Genomic DNA, 18,531 nt, shown 5'->3' on the forward strand with positions numbered 1-18,531 from the left:
AAGGTCCCTATCACATTCCCATCAGTCCCTGCCCCAGTGAGCTTACAATCTAAGGTCCCTATCACATTCCCATCAGTCCCTGCCCCAGTGAGCTTACAATCGAAGATCCCTATCACATTCCCTTCAGCCCCTGACCCATGGGAGCTTACAATCCAAGGTCCCTATTGCATTCCCATCAGCCCCTGCCCCAGTGGAGCTTACAATCTAAGGTCCCTATCACATTCCCATCAGTCCCTGCCCCAGTGAGCTTACAATCTAAGGTCCCTATTACATTCCCATCAGTCCCTGCCCCAGTGGAGCTTACAATCTAAGGTCCCTATCCCATTCCCATCAGTCCCTGCCCCAGTGAGCTTACAATCTAAGGTCCCTATCACATTCCCATCAGTCCCTGCCCCAGTGAGCTTACAATCTAAGGTCCCTATCCCATTCCCATCAGTCCCTGCCCCAGTGAGCTTACAATCTAAGGTCCCTATCACATTCCCATCAGTCCCTGCCCCAGTGAGCTTACAATCTAAGGTCCCTATCACATTCCCATCGGCCCCTGCCCCAGTGAGCTTACAATCTAAGGTCCCTATCACATTCTCATCAGCCCCTGCCCCAGTGAGCTTACAATCTAAGGTCCCTATTACATTCTCATCAGTCCCTGCCCCAGGGGGTATATCCTTATCACATTCTCAGCCACAGTAACCTCCAGGTCAAGTAAGTTATACCAATCTATAACAACAAACTGCAAATATTCTCTGCTGATCTCTGCTATCGGTTACTGGAACTGGTGCAACTTTTGCAGCAGTTATTGCACAGACCTGAGGGAGGACTTATTGCACATGCTAAATTCTCTCCAACCAGATCACATTTCTCTATCCCCCTCAATACTGAGGTATAAAGCCGATCCATCTGTGAATGTTAGTGGCATTGCCAACTGGCCATGTACCCACAAACCTCCTGGTTGTCAATAGGAATAAGTTTAAATCAATTTCTGTCTGTTCTTTACAACTCACTTCTCAGAATGCCTGACTACAGAAGCATTGTATAAAAAAATCTGCTTTCCTGCATCCAAGAATCCAGTTCCCACAATTCCTTGCACCTTGCAAGCTCTGACTTTTGGAGCAGGTGCAGTGCTTTTGGCAATGTTTAGCGCCATCTATAGGCAGTAATGCTAAGTGCAGTGAGAGAGTGACACCTCTATGCCAGCTCATTGCCATCTAGGGTAAAAATTGTTTTTGGATGCCAATTATATTAAAAAAAATAAACATTATAGGAAGGCTGATATTTTTTTCCAGAAAGGTGGCAACCCTAGGGCTGTGCCATAATTACCAGCAATTACAGGCGCCACATTGAGATGATGCACAGCTCCAGCCCCCTTGTCCCTCACACATAAGGTTATTGTTTCTCATTATAAAAAAAATTAGCATTTGCATTGCCAGGCATCTATGCACTCCCAGCATCACCCATGCACTCTGCAACTGGGGATGCTGGGAGTTGTAGCTCTGCAGTATTTGGAGTGTAAGAAATCTTATGTGTCTCTTCTCACTACAGAAATATATACACCAGCAATGGGCCGAGGGATAATTCCATGTTGAGTCAGGAACTTTCTGTGCCCCTCTTCCCTTATGCAGATATCCTTATCTACTGTATAGGTCTCTAACTGCCTGTACCCCCATATACACACATCCTCATCTATTGTATATATCTCTAACTGCCTGTACCCCCATATACACACATCCTCATCTATTGTATATATCTCTAACTGCCTGTACCCCCATATACACACATCCTCATCTATTGTATATATCTCTAACTGCCTGTACCCCCATATACACATATCCTCATCTATTGTATATATCTCTAACTGCCTGTACCCCCATATACACACATCCTCATCTATTGTATATATCTCTAACTGCCTGTACCCCCATATACACACATCCTCATCTATTGTATAGATCTCTAACTGCCTGTACCCCCATATACACACATCCTCATCTATTGTATATATCTCTAACTGCCTGTACCCCCATATACACACATCCTCAACTATTGTATATATCTCTAACTGCCTGTACCCCCATATACACACATCCTCAACTATTGTATAGATCTCTAACTGCCTGTACCCCCATATACACACATCCTCAACTATTGTATAGATCTCTAACTGCCTGTACCCCCATATACACATATCCTCATCTTTTGTATAGATCTCTAACTGCCTGTTCCCCCATATACACATATCCTCATCTATTGTATAGATCTCTAACTGCCTGTACCCCATATACACATATCCTCATCTATTGTATAGATCTCTAACTGCCTGTACCCCCATATACACATATCCTCATCTATTGTATAGATCTCTAACTGCCTGTTCCCCCATATACACATATCCTCATCTATTGTATAGATCTCTAACTGCCTGTACCCCATATACACATATCCTCATCTATTGTATAGATCTCTAACTGCCTGTACCCCCATATACACATATCCTAACCTACTGTATAGATCTCTAACTGCCTGTTCCCCCATATACACATATCCTCATCTATTGTATAGATCTCTAACTGCCAGTACTACCCATATACACGTATGCTCATCTACTGTATATATCTCTAACTGCCTGTACCCCCATATACACATATCCTTACCTACTGTATAGATCTCTAACTGCCTGTTCCCCCATATACACATATCCTCATCTATTGTATAGATCTCTAACTGCCTGTACTACCCATATACACGTATGCTCATCTACTAGATATATATCAATCTGCCTGCAATCCTTATATATACATATCATCTTCTACCTGTACTCCCAATTTACTGTCTTTATCTGCTCTTTAGATCTCTATCTGCTTGTACCCCCTACTAGTATCCTTATCTATTCTATAGATCTCTATCTGCCTGTGCCTCCCAAATACACATACTCCTATCCACTGTATAGATCCCTGACTGCCTGTACCCCTATATAATCTTATCCTCATGGTCTCTTTCTGCCTATTTCCCCAATGTACGCATATCCTCATTCATTGTATATCTCTCTCTCTATGTAAGTGTAAGTGCCAGTGCCTGGGCTCTGGTATATACCATGTATATATGGGAAGATGCCAGTGTAAGTGCCAGTGCCTGGGCTATGGTATATATCATGTATATATGGGAAGATGCCAGTGTAAGTGCCAGTGCCTGTGCTCTGGTATATATCATGTATATATGGGAAGATGCCAGTGTAAGTGCCAGTGCCTGTGCTCTGGTATATATCATGTATATATGGGAAGATGCCAGTGTAAGTGCCAGTGCCTGGGCTATGGTATATACCATGTATATATGGGAAGATGCCAGTGTAAGTGCCAGTGCCTGTGCTCTGGTATATATCATGTATATATGGGAAGATGCCAGTGTAAGTGCCAGTGCCTGGGCTATGGTATATACCATGTATATATGGGAAGATGCCAGTGAAAGTGCCAGTGCCTGTGCTCTGGTATATATCATGTATATATGGGAAGATGCCAGTGTAAGTGCCAGTGCCTGGGCTATGGTATATACCATGTATATATGGGAAGATGCCAGTGTAAGTGCCAGTGCCTGGGCTCTGGTATATATCATGTATATATGGGAAGATGCCAGTGTAAGTGCCAGTGCCTGGGCTCTGGTATATATCATGTATATATGGGAAGATGCCAGGGTAAGTGCCAGTGCCTGGGCTCTGGTATATATCATGTATATATGGGAAGATGCCAGTGTAAGTGCCAGTGCCTGTGCTCTGGTATATATCATGTATATATGGGAAGATGCCAGTGTAAGTGCCAGTGCCTGTGCTCTGGTATATATCATGTATATATGGGAAGATGCCAGTGTAAGTGCCAGTGCCTGGGCTATGGTATATACCATGTATATATGGGAAGATGCCAGTGTAAGTGCCAGTGCCTGTGCTCTGGTATATATCATGTATATATGGGAAGATGCCAGTGTAAGTGCCAGTGCCTGGGCTATGGTATATACCATGTATATATGGGAAGATGCCAGTGTAAGTGCCAGTGCCTGTGCTCTGGTATATATCATGTATATATGGGAAGATGCCAGTGTAAGTGCCAGTGCCTGGGCTATGGTATATACCATGTATATATGGGAAGATGCCAGTGTAAGTGCCAGTGCCTGTGCTCTGGTATATATCATGTATATATGGGAAGATGCCAGTGTAAGTGCCAGTGCCTGGGCTCTGGTATATATCATGTATATATGGGAAGATGCCAGTGTAAGTGCCAGTGCCTGGGCTATGGTATATACCATGTATATATGGGAAGATGCCAGTGTAAGTGCCAGTGCCTGGGCTCTGGTATATATCATGTATATATGGGAAGATGCCAGTGTAAGTGCCAGTGCCTGTGCTCTGGTATATACCATGTATATATGGGAAGATGCCAGTGTAAGTGCCAGTGCCTGGGCTCTGGTATATACCATGTATATATGGGAAGATGCCAGTGTACGTGCCAGTGCCTGGGCTATGGTATATACCATGAATATATGGGAAGATGCCAGTGTAAGTGCCTGTGCCTGGGCTCTGGTATATACCATGTATATATGGGAAGATGCCAGTGTAAGTGCCAGTGCCTGGGCTATGGTATATACCATGTATATATGGGAAGATGCCAGTGTAAGTGCCAGTGCCTGGGCTATGGTATATACCATGTATATATGGGAAGATGCCAGTGTAAGTGTCAGTGCCTGGGCTATGGTATATACCATGTATATATGGGAATATGCCAGTGTAAGTGCCAGTGCCTGGGCTATGGTATATACCATGTATATATGGGAATATGCCAGTGTAAGTGCCAGTGCCTGGGCTCTGGTATATATCATGTATATATGGGAAGATGCCAGTGTAAGTGCCAGTGCCTGTGCTCTGGTATATACCATGTATATATGGGAAGATGCCAGTGTAAGTGCCAGTGCCTGGGCTCTGGTATATACCATGTATATATGGGAAGATGCCAGTGTACGTGCCAGTGCCTGGGCTATGGTATATACCATGTATATATGGGAAGATGCCAGTGTAAGTGCCTGTGCCTGGGCTCTGGTATATACCATGTATATATGGGAAGATGCCAGTGTAAGTGCCAGTGCCTGGGCTCTGGTATATATCATGTATATATGGGAAGATGCCAGTGTAAGTGCCAGTGCCTGGGCTATGGTATATACCATGTATATATGGGAAGATGCCAGTGTAAGTGCCAGTGCCTGGGCTATGGTATATACCATGTATATATGGGAAGATGCCAGTGTAAGTGTCAGTGCCTGGGCTATGGTATATACCATGTATATATGGGAATATGCCAGTGTAAGTGCCAGTGCCTGGGCTATGGTATATACCATGTATATATGGGAAGATGCCAGTGTAAGTGCCAGTGCCTGGGCTATGGTATATACCATGTATATATGGGAATATGCCAGTGTAAGTGCCAGTGCCTGGGCTATGGTATATACCATGTATATATGGGAAGATGCCAGTGTAAGTGCCAGTGCCTGGGCTATGGTATATACCATGTATATATGGGAATATGCCAATGTAAGTGCCAGTGCCTGGGCTATGATATATATGGGAAGATACCAGTTTAGTGGGCATTGGTACCTATGGTACATGCCAGTGTAAGTGCCTGGCACTAGTCGGACAGTAAGAGTGAGATGGCAGTTGCCAGGGTCAGGCTCACTAAGTAGCGCCGAGCCCGTTCCATTGGAGCATGTTGCAATACACGGCGAATACTGGGGAAATGGAGAATAAGGGACCGTGGGTAAATATACCGCAGCCGCAGAAAACGCTCTCCGGGCTATAACTTACCCCTGAATGTCTCCCTGCCGGGCAGCGGGATTATCAGCTCAGGAGGAGAGCTATGAGGCACCGGCTGCTGACACAGGCTGAGGGGCAGAGGGGAGCGGGCTGTGAGCGCCGAGTGAGACTGGGGTGAGTTTGCAGACGGTGCCTTAGTGTTCTGCACATCTGGGCAGCCTTGGAGGTCCTTATGCAGCGGTGACGGGGGGAGAGACTGCGGGCATCAGCCTCAGCGGCAGCACAGCCCGGGCACCGGGGGTAGCACACAGGTAAGGGCCCTGGCACTGTCTGGGCGTAGCAGCTCATTACGGATAAGGGGGATGCCGGGAAGAGAAGCCCCTGTAAGAGGCTGCAGAAATGGAGGCACTGCAGCAGATCTATGCCTGTAGCATCTCCCATTCCTACCAGTGCTAGCCAGGGAGGGGGCATCTTTACCGGGCAAATCTGGGCATCTCTGCCATTTATATGAGCCCCCCTGCTCCTTATATTGGCAGTGCCCTCTGTGTTAGGCTGTCATGCCAGGGCTGTAATTACACTGGGGGGGGGGGGGGGCATTCATGTGATATATGCCATAAGCCTGCCAGATTGGTATCACTGATACCAACCCCCCCCCCCAACCATCAGTGCCAACAGCATGTCTGGTACCCATCTCCTCCCCCCCCCACCCCACACACTCAGCATGTGACATTCTCCCTTCCAGGGGCAAGATGGGAGAGGCACATCAGATCCTCAGTGCCTGGATGTGAATATTCCTCCTCGCAGCCTTTATACTGGGGGCACCGGAGAAATCTGCAGCCAACCCCCCCCCTCCACTACAGCCGCCATGCCAGACACCATGCTGCAGGTAGGTGGATGTTATTATGAATAGGGCATGTGGGTTGGATTGATTGTACCATATGGAGTGATCCAGGGATGCCGAGCAGTGCTAGAGTACTACAGTCTGGGGGCAAGCGGCTGCAGGGATGCCAGTTTGGTGCCAGCGGAGACTGGAGGAAGGGGGGGTGATGCTCTGCAAGAAGAACGCAGCCAATCTGGAGTGTATTGTGTCTGATCACAAGGGCTGAGGGGACCGATGTTTTTGATAAAAAGGAATTAGGGGTCTCGGTGTGTGCTGTACATTGCACTATCCTGGGTTTGGGAGCTAGGCAGCTGTAACCAAGGGAGGAAGGTTGTATGACCTGCAAGGAATAAACCTGAATAAGATGGGAGGCAGGAGGTAGTGACTCTCCTTTTCCTATAACTAGAACTAAACCAGCTGTGTCTGTCTGTCTGTCTGACTGTGTGTGTGTGTATGTGCTCTGCGTGCCCCAGTACACCCTGACAGACAGAGTTGAACTGGATCTAGCAGATCACCAGTAGCCAATACACACAGATGTTGTGTCCATGTACATAGACAGTAATTAAATCACTCTGCCTCTATAGACACCTAAAATACAAAAATACATAGAATCATACCGGTGCAGTCTTAATAATAATGTATATAGGCAGACATCCACACACATATATATATATATATCTATGTAGATTTTCTGTACTGAGACGTATACTGGCTTCTTATATACACATATTTTATATACCTGCAATTTCCTATGAATAGTTTATAGAGCACAGAATATAATCAGGCAGTATGATTGTGTTATATATACACAGAGAGCCCTGTGCCTGCTGGGAATGACCAAGGGCTACATATATATTATGTACGTGGTATATTGGTATGTACTCCTCTCTCAGTACTCCCCAATAGTGCAGTTTGCTAGCATTATACAATATACACCAAGCAGCACAAGGGGAGAATGGTTTCTTCTGCATATCTACTGTGTCCATCTTGTTCCCCTGCCACTATCTGCCTTATTGGTACAAACCAGTGGGCTGTGGGGCTCATATGTTACTCTCTGGCTAAATCTAATTCCCCTGTGGCAAAGGGTTGCTATATATATCCATATGTGTATCTATGCACTGACCAACTGGCTGCAAAGAGGGGCAGCGCTGGTTACATGTCTGTTTGTCCATGAGTGTGTGGGTGTTTGCAGGACTCTCTGTGTGTCTGTGTGATATGGATGTGCAGTTGGGTGTGCAATGTGTCTGTGTCGTATGTGTGTAGGTGACTGCATGTTTGTGTAGGTGTGAGAGAGAGTGTGGGTGTGTGTATTAGTTAGTGTAATGTATGTGTGTATACAATGTGTACAGGAGTGTATATGGTTGTGTATGTGTTAATGAGTGTGTATAATGTGTGCATGAGAATGTGTATGTGCTTAAGTGTGTGTATAATATATGCATGAGTGTGTGTATGTGCATTTGTACGTGTGTGCATACGTGTGAGTATGTGTCTGAGTGTGCATGCGTGTGTTTGAGTATGTGCATGTGTGTGTGTTTGAGTATGTGCATGCGTGTGTTTGAGTATGTGCATGTGTGTGTGTTTGAGTATGTGCATGCGTGTGTGTTTGAGTATGTGCATGTGTGTGTGTTTGAGTATGTGCATGTGTGTGTGTTTGAGTATGTGCATGTGTGTGTGTTTGAGTATGTGCATGTGTGTGTGTTTGAGTATGTGCATGTGTGTGTGTTTGAGTATGTGCATGTGTGTGTTTGAGTACGTGCATGTGTGTGTGTTTGAGTATGTGCATGTGTGTGTTTGAGTACGTGCGTGTGTGTGTTTGAGTATGTGCATGAGTGTGCATGTGTGTGTTTTTGCATGTGTGTGTATGTGCATGAGTGTTCATGTGTGTTTACGTATGTGCATGAGTGTGTGTGAGTATGTTCATGATTGTGAGTATGTGATTTATCAAAATGTAAGTTTAGAGCTAACACATAAAAACTCACCCATGTTCTATTAATTCCCATGGGATTTTTAAAAGCATATTTATCAAATGGTATGTTCAAACTTCCACCTATTGATAAATACGCTTTTAAAAATCCCATAGGAATGAACATAACATGGGTGAGTTTTACATATTAAGCTCGAAACATACATTTTGATAAATCTGCCCGTGTGTTTGAGTATGTGCATGAGTGTGAGTATGTGCATGAGTGTGAGTATGTGCATGAGTGTGAGTATGTGCATGAGTGGGAGTATGTGCATGAGTGGGAGTATATGCATGAGTGTGATTATGTGCATGAGTGTGAGTGTATGCATGAGTGTGAATATGACTGTGTAGGGCCAGTTACACAGCTATTATACCATTGGGTTGGGGGGGGTGCAGTGGGAGGAGCTTGCATGTGGGGATACTGGATAGGACACTCTGCCCAACTCAAATCAACTTTCAGCTGTAAAGGCCCCCATACACTGGGCAATTCTAGCTGCCGATATGGGTCCCTTAGAACGTTTATGCAGCTTATTGGCCCGTGTAGGGGCACAAACGACGGGCCTGCCCGACCAACATCTGGCCTGAAATCGGGCAGATATTGATCGGGCAGGTTAAAAAATTTAGTCGGATCGGGGACCGCATTGGCTCGTTGATGTGGTCCTTGAACTGACTGCACCTATTACCAGCGTTCTAATTCGATCCTTTGGCCCCTGGTTGGCCAATCATGTGTGTGGTACATCTGTCAGACTGGGTTGGCTTGGGGGCTTCTGCACTTCATGTGGCTCTCAGAACCTTAGCTCTTACCCTGTCACTTCTCCATGTTTGTATCTTACTCCATGGTTCTAAGTGGGGCTAAAGGGAGACATACTGAGTGCTGGGGAAACACATACTGTTTGATGGAGTAACATATGGCTCCAAAGGAACCAACCGACCGAGCATATCCATAACTATCACTGGAGGGACAACACACTGACAGCTGTAGGGATGAATGATGTACTGGCTGGGGCAATAGCAGCTATTGGATAGACTGACAGGGTTTATACCTCTAGGAAACGTGCTACAGTCATGCAGATATGCCCCACCATGTGACCGTGTTTGTGTCTCTCTGTGGGAAACAATGGAATGTGAGTCACTTTGTTGTGATTATTCACCATAAACACCAAGCTGAGATTGTGGGAGGTAGAAATGTAGAACAGTGGCACAGAAACTTGCTTTATTACAGGGGCGGCCCACCCTAGCATTCCCAGTTACACTTACATTTATCTTAAGGGTTTTTAGAAAAGATGAGACTTTAGAAAGTGAATCCAATCTCCCCCAGGTACTGAGCTATGATTAGCTGTTCTTCCTGCTCTCTTTCCCATGGTCAGTTGGGGCTTTGTCCTGGCAGAGAAGTTGGTGAGAGGGTTCTGCCATTGATTCCTGTGAGTAGGGCAAAGCAGGGTGATATGGGGAGATCTTTTATCACACCTGAACACCATTATTGCAATGGGAGATATGGCTCCATACCCCCTCTCTGACCATGGGTAAGAGAGCAGCCTGGTAGCAGGAAGTACTATTGGAACAACCCAAGCTCTGTACTTCTGGAAGTACTGTGTGTGTAGGGGTCCCTCTCTGACCATGGGAATGACAGCAGCTCTGTACTTGAGTAAGTACAGGGATTCACTTATCCTGGATGTGATTGCTAATAGGGCTAATGCAAATGGGCCAAGAAGGCTAGTGTCCAGTCAGACAAATATCCTTCTTTATATAGCTGTGCTCAAAGCAGAGGAGGGAGTGAGTTTCCTCCATGGAAATATAAAAGTGACAGTCAGTAGGAGTGTGAGCCAAAGCTGAGCTGGGGGGCTGCAGTCTTGCCGCTCACATATTAGACCATAGGGAAAAGTGTAATTAAAATGGGCAACTTAACAGCAGAATACAGTAGGCGGAGGAACTAAAGGGAAAGGCAGACTCACATCACAAGAAGGAAGGGAGCCGCTATCTAAAGCCAAACAGGGAGAAAACAGGCAAATAGAAATAAATGATTGATGTGCTAAGCCAGAGACTGGAAAGGTCCCCTGTGATGAGATCTCCGATTCCTTCAGAACATGAAATTCTCTATATAAAGGAAAATGCCTGCGAGGCAGAGCTGGTGTGGAATGCAGAGGATGCGTCAGTTCTTTATTCCAGCCCAAACCCAGCCCACCTGCAGGGATAACATTCTCATTACATTGCCCAGAGGGACCCTTATTGTTGCCACACAAGATACATGCAGAACTAGACATTCCCAGGGTTAGACCAACATGTAGCCAATTAGAGCATTACAACATTGCCTGGGTTAGACCAACCTGTAGCCAATCAGAGTTTTAGAACTTTCCCAGGTTAGACCAACCTGTAGCCAATGAGAGCATTAGAACATTGCCTGGGTTAGACCAACCTGTAGCCAATTAGACCATTAGAACATTCCCTGGGTTAGACCAACCTGTAGCCAATCAGAGTTTTAGAACTTTCCCAGGGTAAGGTGAACTTGTAGCCAATGAGAACATTAGAATATTCCAAGGGTAAGAGGAGCTTGTAGCAAATCAGAGCATTAGAACATTCCCAGGGTTAGATGAACTAGTAGCCAATCAGAGCATTAGAACATCTCCAAGGTTAGACCAACCTGTAGCCAATCAGAGCATTAGAACATTCCAAAGGTTAGACCAACCTGTAGCCAATCAGAGCATTAGAACATCCCCATGGTTAGACCAACCTGTAGCCAATCAGAGCATTAGAACATTCCCAAGGTTAGACCAACCTGTAGCCAATAAGATGATTAGAAGTTTACCCAGAGTTTACATGAACGTGTAGGCAATTAAAATGTTAGAATATTTATAGGGCTGAGCCAATGAGAGCATTAGAACATTCTCAGGGATAACTGCTTGTTTAATAGGATATAATCCAGTGCAGATATGCGCAAAGATAAGTGGAGTTACAGATGACAGAAAAAAAGAATAATTACAAAATGAATATGAAGGGATCGGCACACCTATAAAAGTCCCAGTCAAAGGACAATTACATCAGCAATATAGGGAATTATTATATTAACTGACTGCTTGTTTCTTTGTTAGATAGTGGGGCACAAAGGGCATTTGCCTGGGTAACAGAATGAGCATGGTCCTAGGAAACAATGTAGTTAAAAGTACAAAAAGCATAAGGTATCTAGGAGCCATTGTCAGTATATACACAAGGAATGGCCTGTGGCCCTCCAGCTGTAACAGGGGAATAATTACACAAAGAAATATAATTTCCCTTTAAGGTACTTATGTGCCGGTGCCCTGCATGGTGAAATAGGAATTTTTGCCATTCTGGGGCATGTTAGGCTTAATCAGAGTGGTGATACACACAAACATGTATTAACAAGAAATAGTCATTATAAAGGGTTAATGTCACTTGCCGGTAGCGCCTTTTGCTGGATGGCCGTGCTGCGCGCTTGTCTTGGTGAATCAGTCCCGCTGCCATTAAAGTGCTGCATTTAGCAAACATTCTAGAAGCTTCCGTCAGAGCCAGAGGAGCAGAAGGGAAGGCAGGTGGGTAAGGGGAGGCCGGCGGGGGCCATACATAATGCAGCCTGACAGGTGAGAGTGCAGAGTTAGCAGCTGGCAAATCACTGCCCTGTCTCACTGCAACACAGAACCATTTCATTCAACTGCAACAATCAACCTTCCCATGATCAGTGAAACTGCTCAAAGTATATATTAGGGATTAGTGTAACTGTAACCAACACCCCCGTGCAGCTGTAATTATATGTACAACTGTCTTAGTATCTGTAGGAGGGATGGAGTAGCCCAGCACAGGAGGGATGGAGTAGCCCAGCACAGGAGGGATGGAGTAGCCCAGCACAGGAGGGATGGAGTAGCCCAGCACAGCACAGGAGGGATGGAGTAGCCCAGCACAGGAGGGATGGAGTAGCCCAGCCCAGCACAGGAGGGATGGAGTAGCCCAGCACAGGAGGGATGGAGTAGCCCAGCACAGCACAGGAGGGATGGAGTAGCCCAGCACAGGAGGGATGGAGTAGCCCAGCACAGGAGGGATAGAGTAGCCCAGCACAGCACAGGAGGGATGGAGTAGCCCAGCACAGGAGGGATGGAGTAGCCCAGCACAGCACAGGAGGGATGGAGTAGCCCAGCACAGGAGGGATGGAGTAGCCCAGCACAGCACAGGAGGGATGGAGTAGCCCAGCACAGGAGGGATGGAGTAGCCCAGCACAGGAGGGATGGAGTAGCCCAGCACAGTGCAGGAGGGATGGAGTAGCCCAGCACAGTGCAGGAGGGATGGAGTAGCCCAGCACAGGAGGGATGGAGTAGCCCAGCACAGTATAGGAGGGATGGAGTAGGCCAGCACAGCACAGGAGGGATGGAGTAGCCCAGCACAGGAGGGATGGAGTAGCCCAGCACAGGAGGGATGGAGTAGCCCAGCACAGGAGGGATGGAGTAGCCCAGCACTGGAGGGATGGAGTAGCCCAGCACAGTGCAGGAGGGATGGTGTAGCCCAGCACAGTGCAGGAGGGATGGAGTAGCCCAGCACAGTGCAGGAGGGATGGTGTAGCCCAGCACAGTGCAGGAGGGATGGAGTAGCCCAGCACAGTGCAGGAGGGATGGTGTAGCCCAGCACAGTGCAGGAGGGATGGTGTAGCCCAGCACAGTGCAGGAAGGATGGAGGAGCCCAGCACAGGAGGGATGGAGTAGCCCAGCACAAGAGCGATGGAGTAGCCCAGCACAGTGCAGGAGGGATGGAGTAGCCCAGCACAGGAGGGATGGAGTAGCCCAGCACAGGAGGGATGGAGTAGCCCAGCACAGTGCAGGAGGGATGAAGTAGCCCAGCACAGGAGGGATGGAGTAGCCCAGCACAGGAGGGATGGAGTAGCCCAGCACAGGAGGGATGGAGTAGCCCAGCACAGTGCAGGAGGGATGGAGTAGCCCAGCACAGTGCAGGAGGGATGGAGTAGCCCAGCACAGTGCAGGAGGGATGGAGTAGCCCAGCACAGTGCAGGAGGGATGAAGTAGCCCAGCACAGGAGGGATGGAGTAGCCCAGCACAGTGCAGGAGGGATGGAGTAGCCCAGCACAGGAGGGATGGAGTAGCCCAGCACAGTGCAGGAGGGATGGAGTAGCCCAGCACAGGAGGGATGGAGTAGCCCAGCACAGGAGGGATGGAGTAGCCCAGCACAGGAGGGATGGAGTAGCCCAGCACAGGAGGGATGGAGTAACACAGCACAGTGCAGGAGGGATGGAGTAGCCCAGCACAGGAGGGATGGAGTAGCCCAGCACAGGAGGGATGGAGTAGCCCAGCACAGTGCAGGAGGGATGGAGTAGCCCAGCACAGGAGGGATGGAGTAGCCCAGCACAGGAGGGATGGAGTAGCCCAGCACAGGAGGGATGGAGTAGCCCAGCACAGTGCAGGAGGGATGGAGTAGCCCAGCACAGGAGGGATGGAGTAGCCCAGCACAGGAGGGATGGAGTAGCCCAGCACAGTGCAGGAGGGATGGAGTAGCCCAGCACAGTGCCGGAGGGATGGAGTAGCCCAGCACAGTGCCGGAGGGATGGAGTAGCCCAGCACAGTCAGGAGGGATGGAGTAGCCCAGCACAGTGCAGGAGGGATGGAGTAGCCCAGCACAGGAGGGATGGAGTAGCCCAGCACAGTGCAGGAGGGATGGAGTAGCCCAGCACAGTGCAGGAGGGATGGAGTAGCCCAGCACAGGAGGGATGGAGTAGCCCAGCACAGCACAGTGCAGGAGGGATGGAGTAGCCCAGCACAGGAGGGATGGAGTAGCCCAGCACAGGAGGGATGGAGTAGCCCAGCACAGGAGGGATGGAGTAGCCCAGCACAGGAGGGATGGAGTAGCCCAGCACAGCACAGGAGGGATGGAGTAGCCCAGCACAGGAGGGATGGAGTAGCCCAGCCCAGCACAGGAGGGATGGAGTAGCCCAGCACAGGAGGGATGGAGTAGCCCAGCACAGCACAGGAGGGATGGAGTAGCCCAGCACAGGAGGGATGGAGTAGCCCAGCACAGGAGGGATAGAGTAGCCCAGCACAGCACAGGAGGGATGGAGTAGCCCAGCACAGGAGGGATGGAGTAGCCCAGCACAGCACAGGAGGGATGGAGTAGCCCAGCACAGGAGGGATGGAGTAGCCCAGCACAGCACAGGAGGGATGGAGTAGCCCAGCACAGGAGGGATGGAGTAGCCCAGCACAGGAGGGATGGAGTAGCCCAGCACAGTGCAGGAGGGATGGAGTAGCCCAGCACAGTGCAGGAGGGATGGAGTAGCCCAGCACAGGAGGGATGGAGTAGCCCAGCACAGTATAGGAGGGATGGAGTAGGCCAGCACAGCACAGGAGGGATGGAGTAGCCCAGCACAGGAGGGATGGAGTAGCCCAGCACAGGAGGGATGGAGTAGCCCAGCACAGGAGGGATGGAGTAGCCCAGCACTGGAGGGATGGAGTAGCCCAGCACAGTGCAGGAGGGATGGTGTAGCCCAGCACAGTGCAGGAGGGATGGAGTAGCCCAGCACAGTGCAGGAGGGATGGTGTAGCCCAGCACAGTGCAGGAGGGATGGAGTAGCCCAGCACAGTGCAGGAGGGATGGTGTAGCCCAGCACAGTGCAGGAGGGATGGTGTAGCCCAGCACAGTGCAGGAAGGATGGAGGAGCCCAGCACAGGAGGGATGGAGTAGCCCAGCACAAGAGCGATGGAGTAGCCCAGCACAGTGCAGGAGGGATGGAGTAGCCCAGCACAGGAGGGATGGAGTAGCCCAGCACAGGAGGGATGGAGTAGCCCAGCACAGTGCAGGAGGGATGAAGTAGCCCAGCACAGGAGGGATGGAGTAGCCCAGCACAGGAGGGATGGAGTAGCCCAGCACAGGAGGGATGGAGTAGCCCAGCACAGTGCAGGAGGGATGGAGTAGCCCAGCACAGTGCAGGAGGGATGGAGTAGCCCAGCACAGTGCAGGAGGGATGGAGTAGCCCAGCACAGTGCAGGAGGGATGAAGTAGCCCAGCACAGGAGGGATGGAGTAGCCCAGCACAGTGCAGGAGGGATGGAGTAGCCCAGCACAGGAGGGATGGAGTAGCCCAGCACAGTGCAGGAGGGATGGAGTAGCCCAGCACAGGAGGGATGGAGTAGCCCAGCACAGGAGGGATGGAGTAGCCCAGCACAGGAGGGATGGAGTAGCCCAGCACAGGAGGGATGGAGTAACACAGCACAGTGCAGGAGGGATGGAGTAGCCCAGCACAGGAGGGATGGAGTAGCCCAGCACAGGAGGGATGGAGTAGCCCAGCACAGTGCAGGAGGGATGGAGTAGCCCAGCACAGGAGGGATGGAGTAGCCCAGCACAGGAGGGATGGAGTAGCCCAGCACAGGAGGGATGGAGTAGCCCAGCACAGTGCAGGAGGGATGGAGTAGCCCAGCACAGGAGGGATGGAGTAGCCCAGCACAGGAGGGATGGAGTAGCCCAGCACAGTGCAGGAGGGATGGAGTAGCCCAGCACAGTGCCGGAGGGATGGAGTAGCCCAGCACAGTGCCGGAGGGATGGAGTAGCCCAGCACAGTCAGGAGGGATGGAGTAGCCCAGCACAGTGCAGGAGGGATGGAGTAGCCCAGCACAGGAGGGATGGAGTAGCCCAGCACAGTGCAGGAGGGATGGAGTAGCCCAGCACAGTGCAGGAGGGATGGAGTAGCCCAGCACAGGAGGGATGGAGTAGCCCAGCACAGCACAGTGCAGGAGGGATGGAGTAGCCCAGCACAGGAGGGATGGAGTAGCCCAGCACAGGAGGGATGGAGTAGCCCAGCACAGGAGGGATGGAGTAGCCCAGCACAGGAGGGATGGAGTAGCCCAGCACAGGAGGGATGGAGTAGCCCAGCACAGGAGGGATGGAGTAGCCCAGCACAGGAGGGATGGAGTAGCCCAGCACTGGAGGGATGGAGTAGCCCAGCACAGGAGGGATGGAGTAGCCCAGCACAGGAGGGATGGAGTAGCCCAGCACAGGAGGGATGGAGTAGCCCAGCACAGGAGGGATGGAGTAGCCCAGCACAGGAGGGATGGAGTAGCCCAGCACTGGAGGGATGGAGCCAGGGAGGGATGGAGTAGCCCAGCACAGGAGGGATGGAGTAGCCCAGCACAGGAGGGATGGAGTAGCCCAGCACAGGAGGGATGGAGTAGCCCAGCACAGGAGGGATGGAGTAGCCCAGCACTGGAGGGATGGAGTAGCCCAGCACAGTGCAGGAGGGATGGTGTAGCCCAGCACAGGAGGGATGGAGTAGCCCAGCACAGTGCAGGAGGGATGGTGTAGCCCAGCACAGTGCAGGAGGGATGGAGTAGCCCAGCACAGTGCAGGAGGGATGGTGTAGCCCAGCACAGTGCAGGAGGGATGGAGTAGCCCAGCACAGTGCAGGAGGGATGGTGTAGCCCAGCACAGTGCAGGAGGGATGGAGTAGCCCAGCACAGTGCAGGAGGGATGGTGTAGCCCAGCACAGTGCAGGAAGGATGGAGGAGCCCAGCACAGGAGGGATGGAGTAGCCCAGCACAGGAGGGATGGAGTAGCCCAGCACAAGAGGGATGGAGTAGCCCAGCACAGTGCAGGAGGGATGGAGTAGCCCAGCACAGGAGGGATGGAGTAGCCCAGCACAGTGCAGGAGGGATGGAGTAGCCCAGCACAGGAGGGATGGAGTAGCCCAGCACAGGAGGGATGGAGTAGCCCAGCACAGGAGGGATGGAGTAGCCCAGCACAGGAGGGATGGAGTAGCCCAGCACAGTGCAGGAGGGATGGAGTAGCCCAGCACAGGAGGGATGGAGTAGCCCAGCACAGGAGGGATGGAGTAGCCCAGCACAGGAGGGATGGAGTAGCCCAGCACAGGAGGGATGGAGTAGCCCAGCACAGGAGGGATGGAGTAACACAGCACAGTGCAGGAGGGATGGAGTAGCCCAGCACAGTGCAGGAGGGATGGAGTAGCCCAGCACAGGAGGGATGGAGTAGCCCAGCACAGGAGGGATGGAGTAGCCCAGCACAGTGCAGGAGGGATGGAGTAGCCCAGCACAGTGCCGGAGGGATGGAGTAGCCCAGCACAGTGCCGGAGGGATGGAGTAGCCCAGCACAGTCAGGAGGGATGGAGTAGCCCAGCACAGTGCAGGAGGGATGGAGTAGCCCAGCACAGGAGGGATGGAGTAGCCCAGCACAGGAGGGATGGAGTAGCCCAGCACAGTGCAGGAGGGATGGAGTAGCCCAGCACAGTGCAGGAGGGATGGAGTAGCCCAGCACAGGAGGGATGGAGTAGCCCAGCACAGGAGGGATGGAGTAGCCCAGCACAGTGCAGGAGGGATGGAGTAGCCCAGCACAGGAGGGATGGAGTAGCCCAGCACAGGAGGGATGGAGTAGCCCAGCACAGGAAGGATGGAGTAGCCCAGCACAGGAGGGATGGAGTAGCCCAGCACAGGAGGGATGGAGTAGCCCAGCACAGGAGGGATGGAGTAGCCCAGCACAGGAGGGATGGAGTAGCCCAGCACAGGAGGGATGGAGTAGCCCAGCACAGTGCAGGAGGGATGGATTAGCCCAGCACAGTGCAGGAGGGATGGATTAGCCCAGCACAGTGCAGCACAGTGTTATTGTATGAGTCCGGCTTGGGACTCCTCCAGCTGAAAGCTCAGACTCAGGCACAATGCACTGAGATGGCGCCTAAACGCCAATATTACAGCTACAAATACATTTGTTGGTTAAATAATAAATTATTAAATGGCAGAGGGAATTATTTGCTATGTAAACAGTTTCATTTAGAAATAAAAAGCCCCATAAAATCAGGACAAAATCCCTTTAAAGTGTTGCTGTGATGCCTGGGAGTGCTGGCTGGGGGGTGGCTGTAGGGGGGGTACATTCACAGCGCCAGTTTCTGAGGAGATGACTCACA

At 50.5% G+C, this 18,531-nt stretch overlaps 1 protein-coding gene across 2 annotated transcripts in view; it reads left to right on the plus strand.

Moving 5' to 3' along the window:
• Positions 1–18,531, plus strand: part of fbxo41 (F-box protein 41) — a 61,268-nt gene that overhangs the window by 12,234 nt on the left and 30,503 nt on the right. The window contains exons 1-2 of one of the 2 annotated variants that reach the window (XM_031901725.1): positions 5,745–6,090; positions 6,522–6,665. The gene's annotated coding sequence lies outside the window, so the exon portion shown is untranslated. 2 annotated transcript variants of the gene reach the window in all.

Source organism: Xenopus tropicalis, chromosome 1, assembly GCF_000004195.4.
Source record: "Xenopus tropicalis strain Nigerian chromosome 1, UCB_Xtro_10.0, whole genome shotgun sequence".
In the NCBI taxonomy this organism is placed as follows: Eukaryota; Metazoa; Chordata; class Amphibia; order Anura; family Pipidae; genus Xenopus; species Xenopus tropicalis.